Here is an 18,550-nt window from a genome sequence, read left to right as displayed (position 1 = left end):
CTTGTATACTTTAAGTAATCTCTAGATTACTTATAATAGCTAATACAGTGGAAATGCTATATAAGTAGTTGTTACACTATATTTTTAAAATTTGTGTTATTTTTGTATTGTTCTTTAAAAAATTTTTTGAATATTTTTTCATATATGGTTGGTTGAATTAACAAATGTGGAATCCATACACAGAGACAGCCAACTGTATATTGTTAGAAATGTCACCAGAGGCAGAAACAAAAAAGAGACTATAGATACACATTCCAGGAACCGACTTTCTTCTTGTCTTCTTGCTCACCCTCAGCCTTCCACAAAGCCAGAAAATCTTTGGCTTCTTAACACTCTGACTCCCCCAAACCTACTAATAAAGCCATGAGGATCCTGAACATGGGGACTTCCTTACTCCAGCCCCAGGGCCTCTTTAACTGAATCCACTGCCACCAGAAATGTGATGGCTGGACTCTTTCCCAGTTTTCTCCACTCTCAGCTATCTTTGATGAAGGGGGCTTCATTCTGTAAAGATTAGCATAGCTTGCTACTGGAGGTATTCCTGTTGCCGTATTCATAAAAAATTGTATTGGCAAGATTGACAATTTTCTAAAATGCTCAAATTTATCTGACCTTACAAATAACATCCACTGGAAAATTATCAGACATCTGTGAGAGTCATTTTGGGTTGAATTAAATTTTTGATGTGCTGTGAAATTGGGTCAGTGCATTAGAATTACATTTTAATAGTTATGAATGCACTCATAAAATGTTATTCTTCCGTGCAAATTGGCAACACTCCCAGACTTGAGGAAGTTTTGAAGAGATGAATTTCAAAATTCCTGATTAGCAAATATGTGCAAGAAGTCAGAAAAGACACATCAAGAATTTTCTAATAATGTACACGATAAATTCTAGATTTATCTTCCTATTATGATCTTAAATGGGGTATTTGCACTGAAAAAGGCAACATTATTCAACACTTTGTGTAGAAAGCAGGAAATTTATAAAAGGAGAAGTTTATCTTTCTTCTTAGAGTTTGTGGTTCCTGTGAAGTCATTGTACTTAGTCAACTGTTTTCTGGATTGCTTAAGAGTAAAAATAGGACAAAGCAATGAAAGTTGTAGAGACTCAGATTTCCACTGTATGTTATAAAGAACTTCTTAACAACACACTGCCTTGTGAGGGAAAAAATTGCAGCTCATGCAGAATGGCTAAGCAGAAGGTGGACAACTATCTTTCAGGGATATTATAGAGGAGGAGTTTCCAATCTTTTGGATTCCCTGGGCCACATTGGAAAAATAAGAATTGTCTTGGGCCACACATAAAATACATTAACACTAATGCTAGCACATAAAATACACTAATGCTAGCACATAAAATACACTAACACTAACGCTAGATGATGAGCAAAAATTGCAAAAAAAATTTCATAATGTTTTAAGAAAGTTTATGAATTTATGTTGGCCCACATTCAAAGTTGTCCTGGGCCGCAGGCAGCCCACAGACCGTGAGTTGGACAAGTGTCTCATAGAAGATACTTCATAATATTGGATGAGAAGTGGACTCAATGACTCTCAAGACCCTTTTGAATTTTAAGAGTGGGCTGGTGTAGTCTAAAAAATAGAGCCAAAAGGTTCCTGGGTTGCCTGGTGGAATCACTGATAAGTAATAAGTCTCAGAAATGAATTTTCACCTAACCGAATTTATAAGTTAGTAGTACTAAACTTACCTTTTTGGAACCCACATAGAAACTAAGGGACAGACAGCTTTGGATGCAAAAATAACTCAAGTGGAGGTGGAGGAACCTGGCAGGTTACACAAACTTAAACACCTTGCGGGGCCAGCAGGTCCTCTGAAGCCAGGTATAAGACAGGAGTGCAGTGGATGTTGAGGACCAGCTTCAGAACACATTCAAAACGTAAAGCATTTTTTATTTCCTTTCTTATCAAATCATTGCCATCAACCCTAATCCCTTACATTAGGAACACATAGGAGATAAACAAGAGAACTCTGGAGCAAATGGCCAAGACCACACAAGAAATCTTTGTTGGGGTCCAACCATGGCCCATCCCCAGTGAATGTTAGCACAGTAGAGGGTAGAGTTTTCTTCAGTTTCTAAAAGCTTACACAAGGCAAAGGTGAATATTCACCTCGGTGCCCTTCAATTTCATCACATCCTGCATTCACATCATGTCTCTTTTCCACACTCCTCTTCCCTATCCCTGCCCCTGAGTTCTTCCCCGTGATACCTGACTTCACCAGTGCCTCACATGCAGGACCTATTCTTCTGCCTCCTCTGAATCAACATTTACCTAAGTTATTACTCATCTCTCTAGACCCTCTACATATGTTATGGAGTAAAATAATGGCAAGATTTAAAGACAAACAGAAACATACTCTGGGCACCTTTTCCAAGATATTTGCATAGTAGTCAAATTTTCTTATAACTGAAAAACCATTTCATTAAATACTGCTTCCATAATTGTAAATTCCATGCAGGTAATCAACAGTTAACGGCAATTTTTTTTTTTTTTTTTTTTATGGAGTCTTGCTCTGTCGCCCGGGCTGGAGTGCAGTGGCATGATCTCCCAAGTTCATGCCATTCTCCTGCCTCAGCCTCCTGAGTAGCTGGGACTACAGACCCCTGCCACCACACTCGGCTAATTTTTTTGTATGTTTAGTAAAGATGGGGTATCACCGTGTTAACCAGGATGGTCTCGATCTCCTGACCTCATGATCTGCCCACCTTGGCCTCCCAAAGTGCTGGGATTACAGGTGTGAGCCACTGCACCTGGCCAGGGCAATTGTTTAAGGTATTCTTTGGTTGTGCATCCCCCATCCCACCAGGTAAGTCAGCCCCTCTACTTCTGTGCATAAACCTGGAAATGATGCAATGGAGATGATTTTAAAATCCCTTACTACAATCTGTACTCATTCGACAAAATTTAAGCAGTTTCTTCTGTGGAGGAGCTATTGTACTCTTCAACAAGCAGCATTACTGATCTATGGATAACATTATTATACTAAAGCACTTTATTTTTTTTTCTAAAAGTTTATGCATTTATGGCCTCTGAGGTTAAGCCTATTATTTTTCCTTCATTGAGTATGATTTTGCTACATTTTTTAAGGAATTCATTGAAATGTTATTTGACATTTAGACTGAAATGATTTTTCAGTTTGTTTGGAAGAAATACTTTTAATAAGTTAAGAAGTCAGAAATCTACAAGTCAATGGAGATAAAATATGAAAACAAGGACTTGGTTTTAAGAAGTTGTAATCACAACTGCTAAAATTAAATCAACTTACTAGAACCTTCTGAAAACAAACATATGTGCAAATACTGTAAAATATATGGATTTATACCACAAAAACCCAAACACAGGGAACCTATGGTAGTCATTTTTTCTGTCAAAAACCAAGGCAAAACTGGTCTAATTTGTTTCCATTGAACCAAAGTTGTGAAATAGAACAGGGATGATCAAAGCATCCATTTTCTCAAACTTTCTCTTATACCAAACCTTTTAGCCAAACTGCTAGAGAAGATTAAAACCGAAGCTTCATCCTCTTTTTCCCTTTGTCTAATCAGTATTTGGGAGAGAAAATAACATAGGTAGGATTCCTTGGTTTACTGGGTAATCGAGACTCTCAGCTATTTATAGAGGATGACAACTCCAGTTTTGAAATCTAGAAGGCAGTGATTAAAAGAATTTGTTTTTCTCCTCTCCTCTCAAGAATGTATCGTACTTGCATTAAGAAAGAAAATGAAGCTTGGTGTCTAAAATGCTCACCTTAAAAAGTACCTCTCAGTCAGGTGGGTGCAGTGTTCTGGGAAGTCTTCACATGCCTCCTCCACCGCAGAGAGCTCCTCGCTCTTCAGAAGAGGGGACCACTCTCCTTGGGCAGGGAAGACCCTTCTCCTACAGCTGGAAAATGGACCGGAAGCAGCTTGAAGCTGACTTTCTTTGCGCCACCTGCCAAAGGTTCCTCAGTAGCAGCTCGAGCATCCAGCGCCCAGATTCAGGGCTGGTTGAAGTTACAGTTTTTTTCCATCTCCGCTTTGAAAATACAGAAAATGACCGAGATGAAAATACCGATGACAGCCATTAAATAAAAGATAATAAAAATGGCCAAAGCAAGCATGAGATCCACAATGAAAATAATCAGTTTTGCCAACATGTTGGCATTTCTTCTCGTTCACAGAATGTATTTCAAAAGTCCCAAAGGCACCTACCGTGTGATTATGTCTTTGTAAAATGTGGGCAGGAATAAGGACATTTCTAAACATGCTGAAGAATGTTGTAATTCTTCTAAGTATCTACCAGGAAGGCTGGTTTAATGAAAGTTTTGATTTCCCAACTGGTACAAAACAGGGGCTAAAGGTAAAATGTGGACTATTGCTTCACTGTGGGGACTCTAATGGGGAGAAGTCCAAGAATTTATTTCATCCTATAACTGTGTAATTACTGATTTTAATTTCCACAGGGTATAGACACCCTAATGTGCATTTATAGCATAAAAGGCTATTATAGATATCTGATGTTTCTTAGAAAATTAAAATGTGCCAGTCCAGTGTAAAGGGAAAATAAAGCCATTTTCAAACATGCAAAGCTTCAGAAAGTTTATTTCTTTTGTGTATGTTTTTTTTAAAGTTACTAGAGAATATAATTCAATAAATTATTTTGCTTGCTGAAAGAGAAATACTTGGCATGTAAGAAACTGCAAATTTAGCCAATAGAGCAATGAAATTAAATCCCAGAATCATAGCTCAGCAGCAGACATACAAGGCAATAAATTCAAATTAGAAAAGGAACTTAGTGAGCTACCAGAGATAGTCTTTAAGAAGACAGTCACTTTCCTATGTTAAGTGGTATGATGAAAAAGCATGATGATCTAAAAATAAAATGGCCAGTATATATCTTAGTTAACAAGGTAAATGAAAGGTAATAAGAGAATTCAAGAAAAACCACAACATTGAATAATGAGCCATGATCCTCATATGAAACAAGCTAAACTGAAGCACAATTTTGAGAAATTGATAGAATACAGGAAATGAGACTTTATTTGTCCTTAATATTCAGAACGTTTCTTCTTTAAGTAGCACAGATTGAGAGTGGGAGATTGTACTTCCAAAGGGTTCAATCACACTGCTTGATTGTACAATGAAATTGCCAAACTCATAATATTTCAAATACTGTCACATGTTTTACGTTTCTAGAGACCTAAAGCAAGACAAGAAAATTAAACTTATTAAAGTGATAGAACAAAAGAAAAAGGTTATGAACTTTAACGATTTAAAACTAATGATACAGCTTGACAAAAGTTGGGAGGCATAGTGGGAGAGGTGGAGAGAAGTGAGGGAATATCAGTTTCCACACCTTGCATAGCTGGAATTCAAAGGATATTGTCTAATACTAGTGTAATAAAAGAAGAGTAGGTATAGTTTTCAAAATAATAAAGAAGACTGATGGGAGATATAAAAATACATATTTAATGAGATTTGTAAGATAGAACACATAGCACAAGATGTTGAATTCTTCATCTTTTTGGCAGGAAATTAGCAAATACTGTTTAAAACTGCTAAACAAAAATTTTGATTTATTTAGCATATTATCTAGATCTTTACTGTCCAGTATGATAGCCACTAGCTACATGTGGCCATTGAATACTTGAAATGTAGCTAATCTGAATTAATATGTGCTATAAGTATAAATACAGTTAAGATAAAACACAGAATTTAAAATATTTTTAAATATTGACTATGTTGACTATATGTGAAATAATAACATTGTGGATAAATAAGATTACATAAAAGGTATCATTAACATTATTTTCACCTGTTTCTTTTTACTTTTTAAAATGCGGCTACTAGACAGATTAAACGTGGTTCACACTATGCTTCTGTTGAACAGCAGTGATTTAGAATTTCCAAGCTAATCATCACAAGAACCAAAACCAAAAAATGTTAAACATAGTCCTCTTTGGAAAGTAGGACAGTTGTAGGGATAGAGGAAGACTTTATATTTTTATTTTGTGCTCTTTTGCGTAGCCTGAATTTTTATTATCAAGTCCATGCATTTATTGACTGAAATACACATAAAATATAATGTATAATGAATAAAAATTATAATACATTTTTAAAGAATGTATTAGCAGGGTGAACTGAAAGCAAAAATCAAACAAATGAAATAAGAAGAGTAATTTAGACAAAATGTAAAAACAACACACCTACAGGAAAAGAACGAAAGGGAAGTGTAGATAGTTATAATTATATTTTAGATATGAAATGTATTATAATCTAAATTTTAGATATCAAATTTAGATTTTAAAATGTATTATAGTAATCAATAGTGCATTTTTTAAACTTAAGGTCCAGTTTTAGAAATCATTGGGTAGTTTTTACATATTGGATTAAATAATAATTTTTAATAGCCAGTAGAAGATGGCAATGTAATGATTAATACAGTGTACTTAGCTTTATGCTTAAGTAATACACACATGCTCCAATTTAACAAAGAGATAAATTTGGCAGTAATCGTTCTCACTAAGGAAGCATATCCTCAACTAAAAGAACCAATGAAGAATTTCAGAATTGAACATCCTCAAGTATTATCTCAGCTTTGACTCCCTAATTTCGCAGAACTGCTAGAGAAGTAACAAAGGCAGGGAAAGAATCTAGATTTTTCTAATTGCAATTTTTAAAGATAGAATGAAAGTAAATTCACATACAACATTTACTAAAATCAGATGTAAAGTCAACATTTCTCAGGAACATCAAGTAAAACTAAATAAATATTAGTATTAATTGGAAAAAATACTGAGTTCAGTCTTTCACAACGGAGAGCAAATTTTTAGAGGTCACTGGGGAGAAAACTCTGTTCCTTTAAGAATTTGTTCCATCAAAAATGCCAGTAAAGTTGTGAGAGGAGCAGACAGAAATGTAACATCCATATGAATCAATTGTCCTTTTGAATATTTGTTTTTAAAATTGCTCCACTATGTGATTTTAAAAAGAGAGGAATATATCCCACTTTCACTTTCAGTTGTCTTAATTTCCCTTTAGATCATCCTTCCTTTGGCCAAAACTTTGTTTTCTACTGATACTTGCATATGATGGCCTATGCTAGTAGGTTAAATTTCCTCAGTCTTTAAGGTATCTGATGGTGAATTTTAATTAAAAATAACTTCTTTTAAAGAATAAATTTTGAAAGAAAAGATAGAAAAAGATGAAAAGATAGGAAAAGAGAAAAGGAGAATTGAGGCATTAAGAAACATCACGAAATTCAAGGCCGGGCCCGGTGTCGGAAGCCTGTAATCCCAGCACTTTGGGATGCCAAAGCTGGAGAACTGCTTGAGTCCAGTTTGAGACCAGCCTGGGAAACATAGTGAGATCCTGGTCTTTATAAAAAATAAAAAAATAAGCCGGGCATGGTGGCTTATGCTTGTAGTCCCAGCTACTTGGGAGGCTGAGGTGGGAAGATCGCTGAAGTCCCCACTGCACTCCATCCTGGGAGACAGAGGGAGGCTCTGACTGAAAAAAAAAAAAAAAAAAGAGAAAAAAAAAAAGAAAAGAAAGAAAAAAAGAAAAGAAAACGATACAGAAAGAGCTGGGCTCAGAGAAGATTATAGCCAACTTCACCTGCTCTACAGATTTGGAACTCCAGGTGCCTGGCTAGTGTGAGACCATGAGGGCATGAATTGGAATTGTGGCTTTTAATGTCCTTCCACATAAAAACTGGTGTGATTTCGATTGTAGATTGATTTGTGGCTCAAGACTAAAAGGATCACAGAAATTCTTTTCGTCAAGTTCAAGAACTTTGGGTTCTTATCCTAGAACAGATTTAAGAAAAGGTTTTTAGATCTAGAACTAAGTATGGTAGAGAACAGTGCTTTGAGATATAAAGAGGTTTGCTGACATGTATTTTATTGATGGATGAGTTTTTTCTGAATATAAATCAGATCTTATTTTTAACTGCCAAAAATCACGTTTAACTTGTCACCCTAAAGAGCTCCCAAAATATACTTCCAATTATTTAAAATGCATTTTAAATCAGTAGCAATGAAGGCTGCAGTCCATTTAAAACTACTGCAGTTGACTATTGCAGCTAAATCACCCATTTAATATCTCTTACTTTTCAGATCATCAAATCCCATAAGACTTACTATAAATCTTTTCACTTCCACCCCAAAATGATTTCGGCAGATACATTGTGAATTAAATGATGCTATAACTTGATTTATGTACATCTGGACTTTCAACCCAATGGCTTCCCAGAACTCAATCAATCTTTATGAAGTCCTGGTAACATACTCAAAAAGAACTGCAATGCAGTGAGTTATAAATGAAGCCTGGATTTTTGCCAATGTTACTAAATAAGGAGCTGTGCGACCTGGCCCGTGCTTTATAGCTGCTGATGAAGGAGCACTTCCACTTTGGGCTCAGCAGCTCCCTGGGCCATGTTTCCTGCCCTCTCAAGTCAACTACCATGCCCTGAAGTGACTTTTTATTTTTTTCACTGTGCCACTGCTGAGAAAGGTTGAGAAGAGTTTCAATGCTTAGACTCCTTGAATTTTTATTTTATAGAGTTAGTTGAAGTTTCTACAGCTTGCTTGTATTTTCACCCTATTAATTTATTCAGATAGGAGCCTCCTTATGCCTAATATAATGTAATTCAGTAAGTCTGATCATTGTGTTTTCATTCCCAATATTAGGGGACTCTCCATGCTTATAAAGGATTAAACTTTCCTTCCCCATTGACATCAGGCTTGGCCACATGACTTGCTTTGGCCAATGAAATGTGATCAAAAATGTCAGAAGCCAGTTCTGAGCCAAAGTTCTAAGAACCACTCTGTGGTTTCACATCATTTTCTTCTCACAGCCGGTGGCCCGGTAGGTCCCAGGTAGGGGCTGCTCATTCAGCCTAAGTGGGTTCCAGATACAAGAGCCTAAGTCAATCTATGATTGACATGTAAAATGAGAAAGGAAGAAAACTGCTTGTTGTAAGCTACCAAAATTTGGAGGTGGGGGTGTCTTTGATTACTGTAGCATAACACAGTACAAGCTGACTGATACAATAAACATCCCACATAGAAACTGTAAGAACCGCTTGAACAGGAATAAACCAAGAAAGCTCAGCAAAACTTTAGCCAATAAGAGTGGTATCTTATTTTCTTAAGATTTGGGACTTCTATACTTCTGTCCTATCATCCTTACGTATCCTTGGGAAAATATTGGAGACTGCGCAAGCTGCTTTCAGGAATGCTATATTGCCTATACTTGAAGGCATCTAGTAATCTCTTTTTTCTTGTCAAAGTGAAGACAGGTCTGGAATCTTAAAGTCTGAAGACCACTCTCTTTCCCCTTCTTCCTTGAGGTCAGCAACTGGCCACTATAGACTTCTCAGACAAGAACTTGTAACTGGGAAGAGTCTTGGAAGGGCAGACTGACTCTATTTATTCTGAAACCTACAGAGATGGGTGCATGAAATTCCAGATAGCACAGTGGTCAAGTGCAGAGAAATATCTGTGGTAGACCAACCTACCACAGTCTGTGTGTAGACCAGTCTAGATGGCACATATATCCAAGGGAGATTAATTTTTGGCAAGTCAGGAATTATCCAAAGAAAAATGAAATGTGATTCAAGGAAGATCATCAGGCCACAAATCATTAATACTTTGGTTCTAAATTCAGTTGCACCTTTAATAGCTTGTTATATAAACTTTAATGTCCATTTTTACCTCTAAAAATGATTATGCAATGATTGTGTGAGTTTTTCAGACTATCTGAGTTTTAATTCTAGCTAGCTTAGTTGTTGTATAGCCTTGGGAAGCAACTTAACTTTTCTCTATTTCAGTCTCTTTTGTTGGAAAAGGGGGAAAATAATAGCACCTACCTCATACAGCCATTACAAGATTAAATAATTTAATAGGTATAAAGTGCTGGAAAAGTGCCTTAAGTATTCAAACTTAAGCTGGCATTATTAGTGATCTTGCCTATCTTAAAAAGTTGCTTAGATTATGAGGTGCATAGAAAGAACTTTATAAACTTTATGAAGCATTATTTTCATTTTATATATATATATTTTTAGAGACAAAGTCTCACTGTGTCACCCAGTCTGGAGTACAGTGGTGCAGTCATAGCTCACTGAAGCCTCGAACTCCTGAGCTCAAGCAATCCTCTTGCCTTAGCCTCCCCAGTAGCTGGGACTACAGTTGCACACTACCACACCCAGGTGTTTATTTATTTTAAAAAAATTTTTTTAGAGATGGAGTCTTGTCATGTTACCCAGACTTGTCTCAGATTCTGACCTCAAGCAATCCTTCTGCCTCAGCCTCCAGAACTGCTGGGATTAGATGAGGTGTAAGTCACCATGCCCAGCTGAGGCATCATTTTTGTTGCTCCCTATTTCTCACTTGACTGTACAATGCAACTTATTTTTCTTTGTTTGCAACTCTTCGAGGGATAGCAATAATTGAAGATACTTAATGAATTAGTTTGAAGAGGTCATTGTCTTCTTGTGTGACCACTGGAATCAGAAACAATTTATCTCCACAAATCAGTCTGAAAATGCAAGTCCAATACGGTAAAATGTTCTCAGTTTGGTTGGTTATTTGTGTCAAATTTTAATCCCAAGTTGACTTCCTTTTCACAGCTGGACATCTTTCCAAACCATGAAGACTGATTTGACTAAACTAACACTAGGATGATAAATACCGTCACAGATAAAAAAAGAAAAAAATCCATTCTCCCTGCCTAAAGCAGTACTTTAAAGAGACTTTACTATTTATCAACTATTCATATTGCTGCTTTTTCCTTTACCATAGCTAATGCTTCTTTTGAAAACTATTTTTAATTTTATGGAAGTTTATTGCAAATTATCTTTTTACTTTATAAACTGTATTAGTCCATTTTCATGCTGCTATGAAGAAACACCTGAGACTGGGTAATTATATAAAGAAAAGAGGTTTAATTGACTCACAGTTCCACATGGATGGGGAGGCCTCAGAAAACTTACAATCAGGGCGGAAGGGGAAGCAAATATGTTCTTCCTCACATGGTGGCAGGAGAGAGAAGTGCAGAGTGACAGGGGGAAAAGCCCCTTATAACAAAACCAGCAGATCTTGTGAGAACTTGCTCACTATCACCAGAACAGCATGAGAGGACTGCCACCAGAATCTCCCTCCCACGAGGTCCCTCCTCCAACATGTGGGGATTACAATTAGGATTACAGTTCAACATGAGATTTGAGTGGGGACACGGAGCCAGATCATATCACAAACTTCAAGAGCTATTCCCAAATAGTTCTCTCTTTTTTTTCCCCCAAAAGATAACTGTGGAGTAATTCTACCAAATGTTACGGAAATCAAATGTATTCTGAGGAGCTTCTGAATATCCTCTATTTGGAAAGACCCCCATTCCAGTGGGTGTATTTGTCTCCTCTGCATGTGGATGTCCTTTAAGATCAGCTGAGCAATATGAGAGATCTATTGAATCCTTGCAACCTTCATATAAAAATGACACGTTGGCCAAAGCTTTGGCCTAGAACACAAAAATTGAGCACTTCAGTTCAACAAGACAGTGATAAGTGGTGGAGCTCAGACGAGAGACAAAGAAATGACACTGCCACCTTTTGGAGAATTCAGAAGTTAGGGATATGTGTTTGTCTTGTGCTCTTTCTGGCAAATAGTTTCCCCCTATGCGGCACCGTGTCTTTTGCTGGGCATTACACATAGCAATAGCACCACCTATTGCCTATTCTGTTGATTTGCTGTCAGGAGGATTTTCCTAATGACTCATATACAGATACAGAGGATGCAGCTCACAGTTTGACTTTTATCACCCTACCCTTGTTATCTTAACGAGTATCTTTGTTGTACAGCAGTTTTATGGTTAGCTCAAAAGCTCACCACTATTACAAAGACATTTTAAAATAAACCATTTCTTAGCTCCTAAACGCTCTCTTCTTCAAAATAACAAATTGAGTCAGTAGAGGGTGACTAAGTGATTCATCTCAGGAGGTATCTAAAGTTAACTGTAATAACACAAGCTAACTAACTAACCCAATTCTGTTTTATTTCCTTAACCTCAAGTACTGTTTCTGCTTTCAGGAATAGACATGCTAGAGTTATGAGTTGATGTTAACTTCTTTTTTAAATGCAACTACTCTTTTTTTAAGTACAACTATACGTTGTACTTGGTATTTGTATGCAATGGAATCTCAGGAGAGCTTTATGAATATGTTATTTATTTAAAGATCCTTATTGGAGAAGGCATGGGAATTCTGTTTTATTTCTACTTTTGCTGAATTGTGAAACTGACTGGATGAAATGTGAGTCAAGATTGTTTTGAAGTTGTGTGTAATGATCTTCAGATCCAGAATGACTTCTAAAGAAATAATTAAAGTGAGCATGAATGTCTTACCTACAGCTTCCTGATGTTGGGCTATATTAAGGCAATGACTCACCCACAGTAAGGGATGTGAAATGTTTGAAAAACCAGGGAAGGGAAGATGGAATTAGTACAGAGACTATCGAATCACAGCACATGAAGTGCACGCTCAAAGCAGAGCCTAGGACAGGGATCCCTGTGTGTGTGTGATGTACTGAGACATCACTCTTCAGGGTAAACCCCCAAGGGGATTAAAATAGATGAGGAAGGATTGCAAGGATGTGGTCTCAGGCAAGGTCTAACCTCAGAGAGATCCCATGGGAGGAGCTCTAAAACATAAACCGCACCACAGATTTATGTCCCCATATCACTCAGTCATTGCTGTTTGTCCATGGTTATGCAGAGGGAAGACAAAACTTTCCTGGCAAGACACCACTTTTGCGCTGAAAGTAGTCCTCTGGGGAAAGAGTGCCTGGAAGCCATTTGGCATCTAACCTTCACAGCAACTGGGTGATGGGCATATGGAATGCCTAGGAACTGAAGGTAGACTTCAGACAAGAGTGCAACCGGAAAGAACCCAGGCTGTTGCTGATGAGCTACATGAAGGCATTAAATGCCAAAGACAAGGAAAGGACTGACGGGAGAGACAACTGCTTTTTATTCTTACCTAACACGTGGACAAGGCAGGGGTTAGGGAGACTGACCCCCTGCACAGTCTGAAATCTGTGTGTAACTTCAGACTCCTTCAAAACTTAACTACTAATAGCCTGCTATTGATTAGAAGCCTTTACTAATAACATAAACAGTTGATTAACACATATTTTGTATGTTACGTGTATTATCTACTGTAGTCTTACAATAAGTAAGCTAGAGAAAGGAAAATGTTATTAAGAAAATCCTAAGGAAGATAAAATGTATTTACTATCCATTAAGTGGTACTGGGTCATTATAAAGGTTTTTGGTCTCATCATCTTCGACTGAAGAGGAAGAGAAAGACGAGAAATAGGTCTTGTTCTCTCAGGGGTGACAGAGGAGGAAGAGATGAAGGAGATGAAAGGGGAAGCAGTAGAGGCAGGCACACTCAGTGTAACTTTTATTGAAAAAGCGTGCATTTAAGTGGACCTGCACAGTTCAAATCCATGCTGTTCAAGCGTCAGCTGTGTATTATCAGTCAGTTATGTTTAAAATAAAATTCTGAAGCTAGATATATAATTCATTGCAAGCTTATTTCTAATTTAACCAGACTAGTTAGAGTTATAACCCCTCACCCCAGAGATTAATTAGAATTTTTTCCTGCCAAAGGATCATGAGCAGGTGCCTCAACCATTTATTTTGTAGATAGCTCTGAACCAAGTTGAATCCTAGGCTAGGAAGCAAGACAACATAGAAGAATGACCCTTGTGTCTAGAATCACATAACTTATTTCAGCCTTGGCTAGCTCGATTTAAAATGGATATAACAAAACTGCATTAATCAGTGTCCCAACATAAACCAAATGGAATTCTCACAACAGGATAATTCCAAGAAGTTTTAACAAAGGGGCTGTTTACAAAAGTTTGGGTATAGGGGAACCACAATAGAGGGTGAAGTTGGTTGCAGCCACAATGATGAAGGAAGTGTGGTTCCCAGAACACAGAAGGAGAGACTCCTGTAGAGTTTGCTGCCTTGCAAGGAATGGTGACTTTTAGTAGATGGACAGAACTAGCCCAGGATAATCTGTCTCTTCCCTCCCTCCCATTTTTTGGGGCTCCCAATTGGTCCAGAGCAAACAAACAAAGTCAGAGGACACAGCAGTTCCACAGATGTAGCCAGCATAGGTCTGACTTCCGGGGAGGAGAGCAGGATGACAGAGGAAGAGAGAGGATCTTTATCTGAAGGGGCAAATGGAAGATGTCAGGCACAATTACTGAGGTGTCACAAGTTCCAAACTTCAATCATGAGCATCAAAGCATTCTGTAATCCACAGATGGCTATTGATATATGGGATAGTGGTTACTTGGTTGTTGTTTATTATTATTCTTGCCAAGCCCCTTCTGATTTAGGAAGCAGTTGTTTAATAGATAGGAGATTCTGTGGAACTTAAAAGAGTAAGCATTTGTCATCAACAATTGAGAGAGTTGGCTTGAACGTCTGTAGAACTTTCCTCAATAATGAGCCATATTTTTCCAACTTTTTCAGTATCTATTGATTCTTTGTTTTCAGAACTGAGCAAATTAGTGTAGAAAACATGCATTTATCTCCAGAGTTTAGGAGATTATATTTATAAATTTTGTATTTATAATCTATTTTGCAATCATAATGTCAATAGAGATTTCATCTTAGTTTCATGTTTAAATGCATTTGAGATTTACTATCAATCATTTTATTTAACATTTCTATTCCTGAGTTCTTCATTTTTTTTTCAACTCCAAATTGACTGGACTTGATCCTCAGGAATTTCTTTTTTTCCAAAAAGGATTCACAGGCATGATAGGTTGTATACTTGAAAGGTTTGTTTCATCTTTACATTTGAAGGGAAATTTAGGGGGTATAAAATTCTTGGGTCACACTTTTTTCTTCTCAGTAGTTTATAAATATTACTCTAATCTTGCGGTACTTATTATTTCTGGAGGGAGACAGAAGCTAACCTTTTCCCCATGTATGTCACTTACTTTTTCTGTCTATAATTCCCATATGATTTTTTATCCTTGAAACCCCGTAATTTCAGCAGAATATATATTAGTGTCTGTATTAGTTCGTTTTCATGCTGCTAATAAAGACATAGCTGAGACTGGATAATTTATAAAGGAATGAGGTTTAATGGACTCACAGTTCCACATGGCTGGGGAGGCCTCACAATCATGGAGGAAGGCAAAGGAGAAGCAAAGGCACATCTTACATGGTGGCAGCAACAGAGCTTGTGCAAGGGAACTCCATTTGTATAATCATCAGATCTTGTGAAACTTATGCACTACCATGAGAACAGTATGAGAGAACTGCCCCCATGATTCAATTATCTTCACCTGCCCCACCCTTGACATGTGGAGATCATTACAATTCTCAGTGAGATTTGGCTGGGGACACAGCTGAACCATATCGGTGTCCCTGGGAGGCTGACTGATGCCCCCTCTCCCCAAAGACAGTCACATCTTAATCCCTAAAACTTTTGTACATGTAACCTTATATGGAAAAAGGACTTAGTAGATGCAATTAAGGATTTTGAAATAGTGAGATTGTCTTAGATTAATCTAGGATGTGTAATCACAGTGTCCTTCAAAAAAAAAAGAAACAGAAGGGGACATGAAGATGAGAGCAGGGTTAGGGAGAAATTTGAAGATGCTATACTGCTGGCCTTGAAGATGAAGGGGCCTCGAGGCAAACAATTCAGGCAGCCCCTAGAAACCAGAAAAGGCAAGGAAGTTATTCTCCTCTGGAGCCTCCAGGAGGAAAGCAGCCCTGCTGCCTCCTTGATTTTAGCCCAGGGAAAACCGTCTCAGGTGTCCAACGTCCAGAACTACAAGATAATTAACTTATATTGTTTTAAACTGTTAAGTTTGTAATAATTTATCACAGCAGCAATAGGAAGCCAACAGAGTCCACCAAAACATATCTCCCTATAGTTCCCTTTGTATGTCTTCTGTGACTATCAATTCCTTTATAATTGTTTTCAATGCTGTTTTCCATTTTGTTTTGTTTGATGTTTTTCAAGCCTGTCCATCATGATTTTGATTACACTTTCCACAGTGATGTTTCAATACCTGTTATTACTAGTGGGCCCTTTATCTCAGGAATGCTTTTATATTTTCATTCTGTTTTTTCCTTAGGCTCCGCAAGTTGATTTTTCATCTACTTTGTCTTACAAGTTTGTTGCTTGAACTCTTTTGTTTGATGACATCCCTTAAAGGGGTGATGTTTTTCCTTTTTCTTTCTTTCTTTTGTAGTCATCATAGTGCATGTCATTTTTTTTGAAAATATGGGGACCTGTAAGTTTCTCTGGGACTCCTCTTGTTATACACCATATTTTCTTCATCTACCTTTTACTTACATTATATCCTTTCCTTATTTTTATTTGGTGGTGTCTGTTAACAAGTCTCAAACTGGTACCTAATTAATATGCATTTTGAATGAGTACAGATATATGCTATATAATTTGTAGGGGAGTAAATCAGCGAGGTTCTGTTACAGTCTGTCTCTAATAAAATCTGTTGTTTCTGGCATCCTTTTAATACACATGATTTTCCTTTGGGCCTTTCATATATATCTCTACTTACAGCCTTCAAGAAATTGATATGGTTCACAACCAAATTTTTTAATTGCAAGCTGTCATTTGAAATTGACAATCACTTTCTCTTTTTCAGCATCGCAACCAGAGTTCTTGTATCTCACTTTAAGACTGGTAATGCAAGGCCATGTTTGTGCAGATTTCAGTTTGGGGCAACTACATTTCCATGGTTTGAGGTTGTAGCTCCCTTTTCTTTCCTTTTTTTTTGTACAGTTTTAAAAATTGAGACAATTTGCATAATATAAAATTCACCTTTTTAAAATGTACAATCCCAGAACATTTTTATCACCCCAAAAAGAAACTTTACACTTGTTGGCAATTACTTCCCATTCCCTCCTCCCCCTAGTTCCTGGCAACCACTAGTTTACTGTCTCTATGTACTTACTTATTCTGGACATTTTGTATAACTGGAATCATACTGTGTGTGTGTGTGTGTGTGTGTGTGTGTGTGTGTGTGTCTGGCTTTTTTCACTTAGCAGAATGTTTTCAAGGATCATCCACATTGTAGCATGTATTGGTACTTTATTTTTATTACCAAATAATCCTCCTTTGTGTGAATATACCACATTTTATTAATCTATTCATTTTTTGATGGACATTTGAGTTGATTCCACTTTATGGCTATTATAAAGAGTGATGTTACCATGAACATTTGTGTACACAGTTTTGCATGGACATATTTTTAGCTCTCTTGCATACTCCTTTCTCTTTTGAACATTTTCCCTCTCTGTTTATTATTCTTTTTTGATACGTTTCAAGATGGAATTGAAATAAAATGTTTTTACTTTTCCATCCTTTGTCAGAAATACCTTATCTTATCTAAACCACAGTTATGAAAACCAAAATCCAAAAGCTTACGTACATTGCTGAAGGGCATCAGTCAGTTAACAATAGAGCTGGGAATAGAGGGCTTTTTGACTTTGGGACAGAGCATTTTTTTCTCACTTTCCATTATGTTCCCATAATACCTTGATTATTTTCCCCAAATCCTTCAGTTAGCTATTGCTGCATAATAAAATATCTTTATGTTTAGCAACACAAAACATAAACCATTTATTATTTCTCTGGAGTTTTCAGGTCAACTGTGCGGTTCTGCTGATCTGAGCTAGGTCTGGTGGGTCTCACTCACTCATTTTGGTCAGCTGCTGGTTGGCCAGGTAGCTTTATTGATTGTTACTGTGCTCTTTGACATATCCAGGATCTTGGCTGGGATGACTTTATTGCTGCTTCTCATGACCTCTCATCCTCCAGCAAGCTAGCCTAGACTTGTTCTCACGGCAAAGGCAGGGTTTCAAAAGAGAGAAGAAATATGCAAGTTCTCTGAAGGCCTGGACTCAGACCTGGCACACCATACCTTCCTTACACTATGCTAGTTCAAAACTAGTTACATGGCCTAGAAAAAATTCAAAGGGTGGAGAAATAGACTCCACCTCCTCCTGATGGGAGATGCTGCATCTTAGTCTGTGTGGGTGTTATAGCAAAGTACCATAGTCTAGGTGGCTTATAAACAGCAGAAATTTATTTTTCACAGGTCTGGAGGCTGAGACGTCCAAGATCAAGGTACCAACAGATTCAGTGTCAGCTGAAGGCTCACCTTCTGGTTCATACAGGTTGTCTTCTCACTGTGTCCTCCTGTGATAAAAGGGGTTGAAACCACCTTTGCAAAAGTTGTATCAGTGAGAAAATTATAACAGTAAGCTAAGATAACCCAACCCCCATGTTGCTTTCCCTTAATTATTCCTGGGCTATTGGGCCAAGCTAAATTTGGAAGACATTTAGGCTGTAGTGTAAATGATACTTGGCCTTGCTTTATAAAGCTCTCAGGAAGCCATCAAGCTGGGGGGAAGGAGTGAAGCCTGAGTCCTGCTAAGGTGCAGATGTAAACAATTGTCAGCCATTTTGCTGATGTTATAAGATATGCA

At 37.3% G+C, this 18,550-nt stretch overlaps 1 long non-coding RNA gene across 1 annotated transcript in view; it reads right to left on the bottom strand.

The window, feature by feature from the left end:
* The window catches only part of LOC105516591, a 22,763-nt gene extending 18,806 nt beyond the window's left edge, over positions 1-3,957 (bottom strand). The window contains exon 1 of the long non-coding RNA XR_001002509.1: positions 3,771-3,957. This is a non-coding gene — a long non-coding RNA (uncharacterized LOC105516591). The remainder of the gene's footprint in view (positions 1-3,770) is intronic.
* Between the last annotated feature and the right edge of the window lie 14,593 nt (positions 3,958-18,550).

This window comes from Colobus angolensis, unplaced genomic scaffold, assembly GCF_000951035.1.
Source record: "Colobus angolensis palliatus isolate OR3802 unplaced genomic scaffold, Cang.pa_1.0 Scaffold285, whole genome shotgun sequence".
Classification (NCBI taxonomy): domain Eukaryota; kingdom Metazoa; phylum Chordata; class Mammalia; order Primates; family Cercopithecidae; genus Colobus; species Colobus angolensis.
Note: the sequence above shows the minus strand (reverse complement) of the source record. Positions and strands in the feature narration are given on the sequence as shown.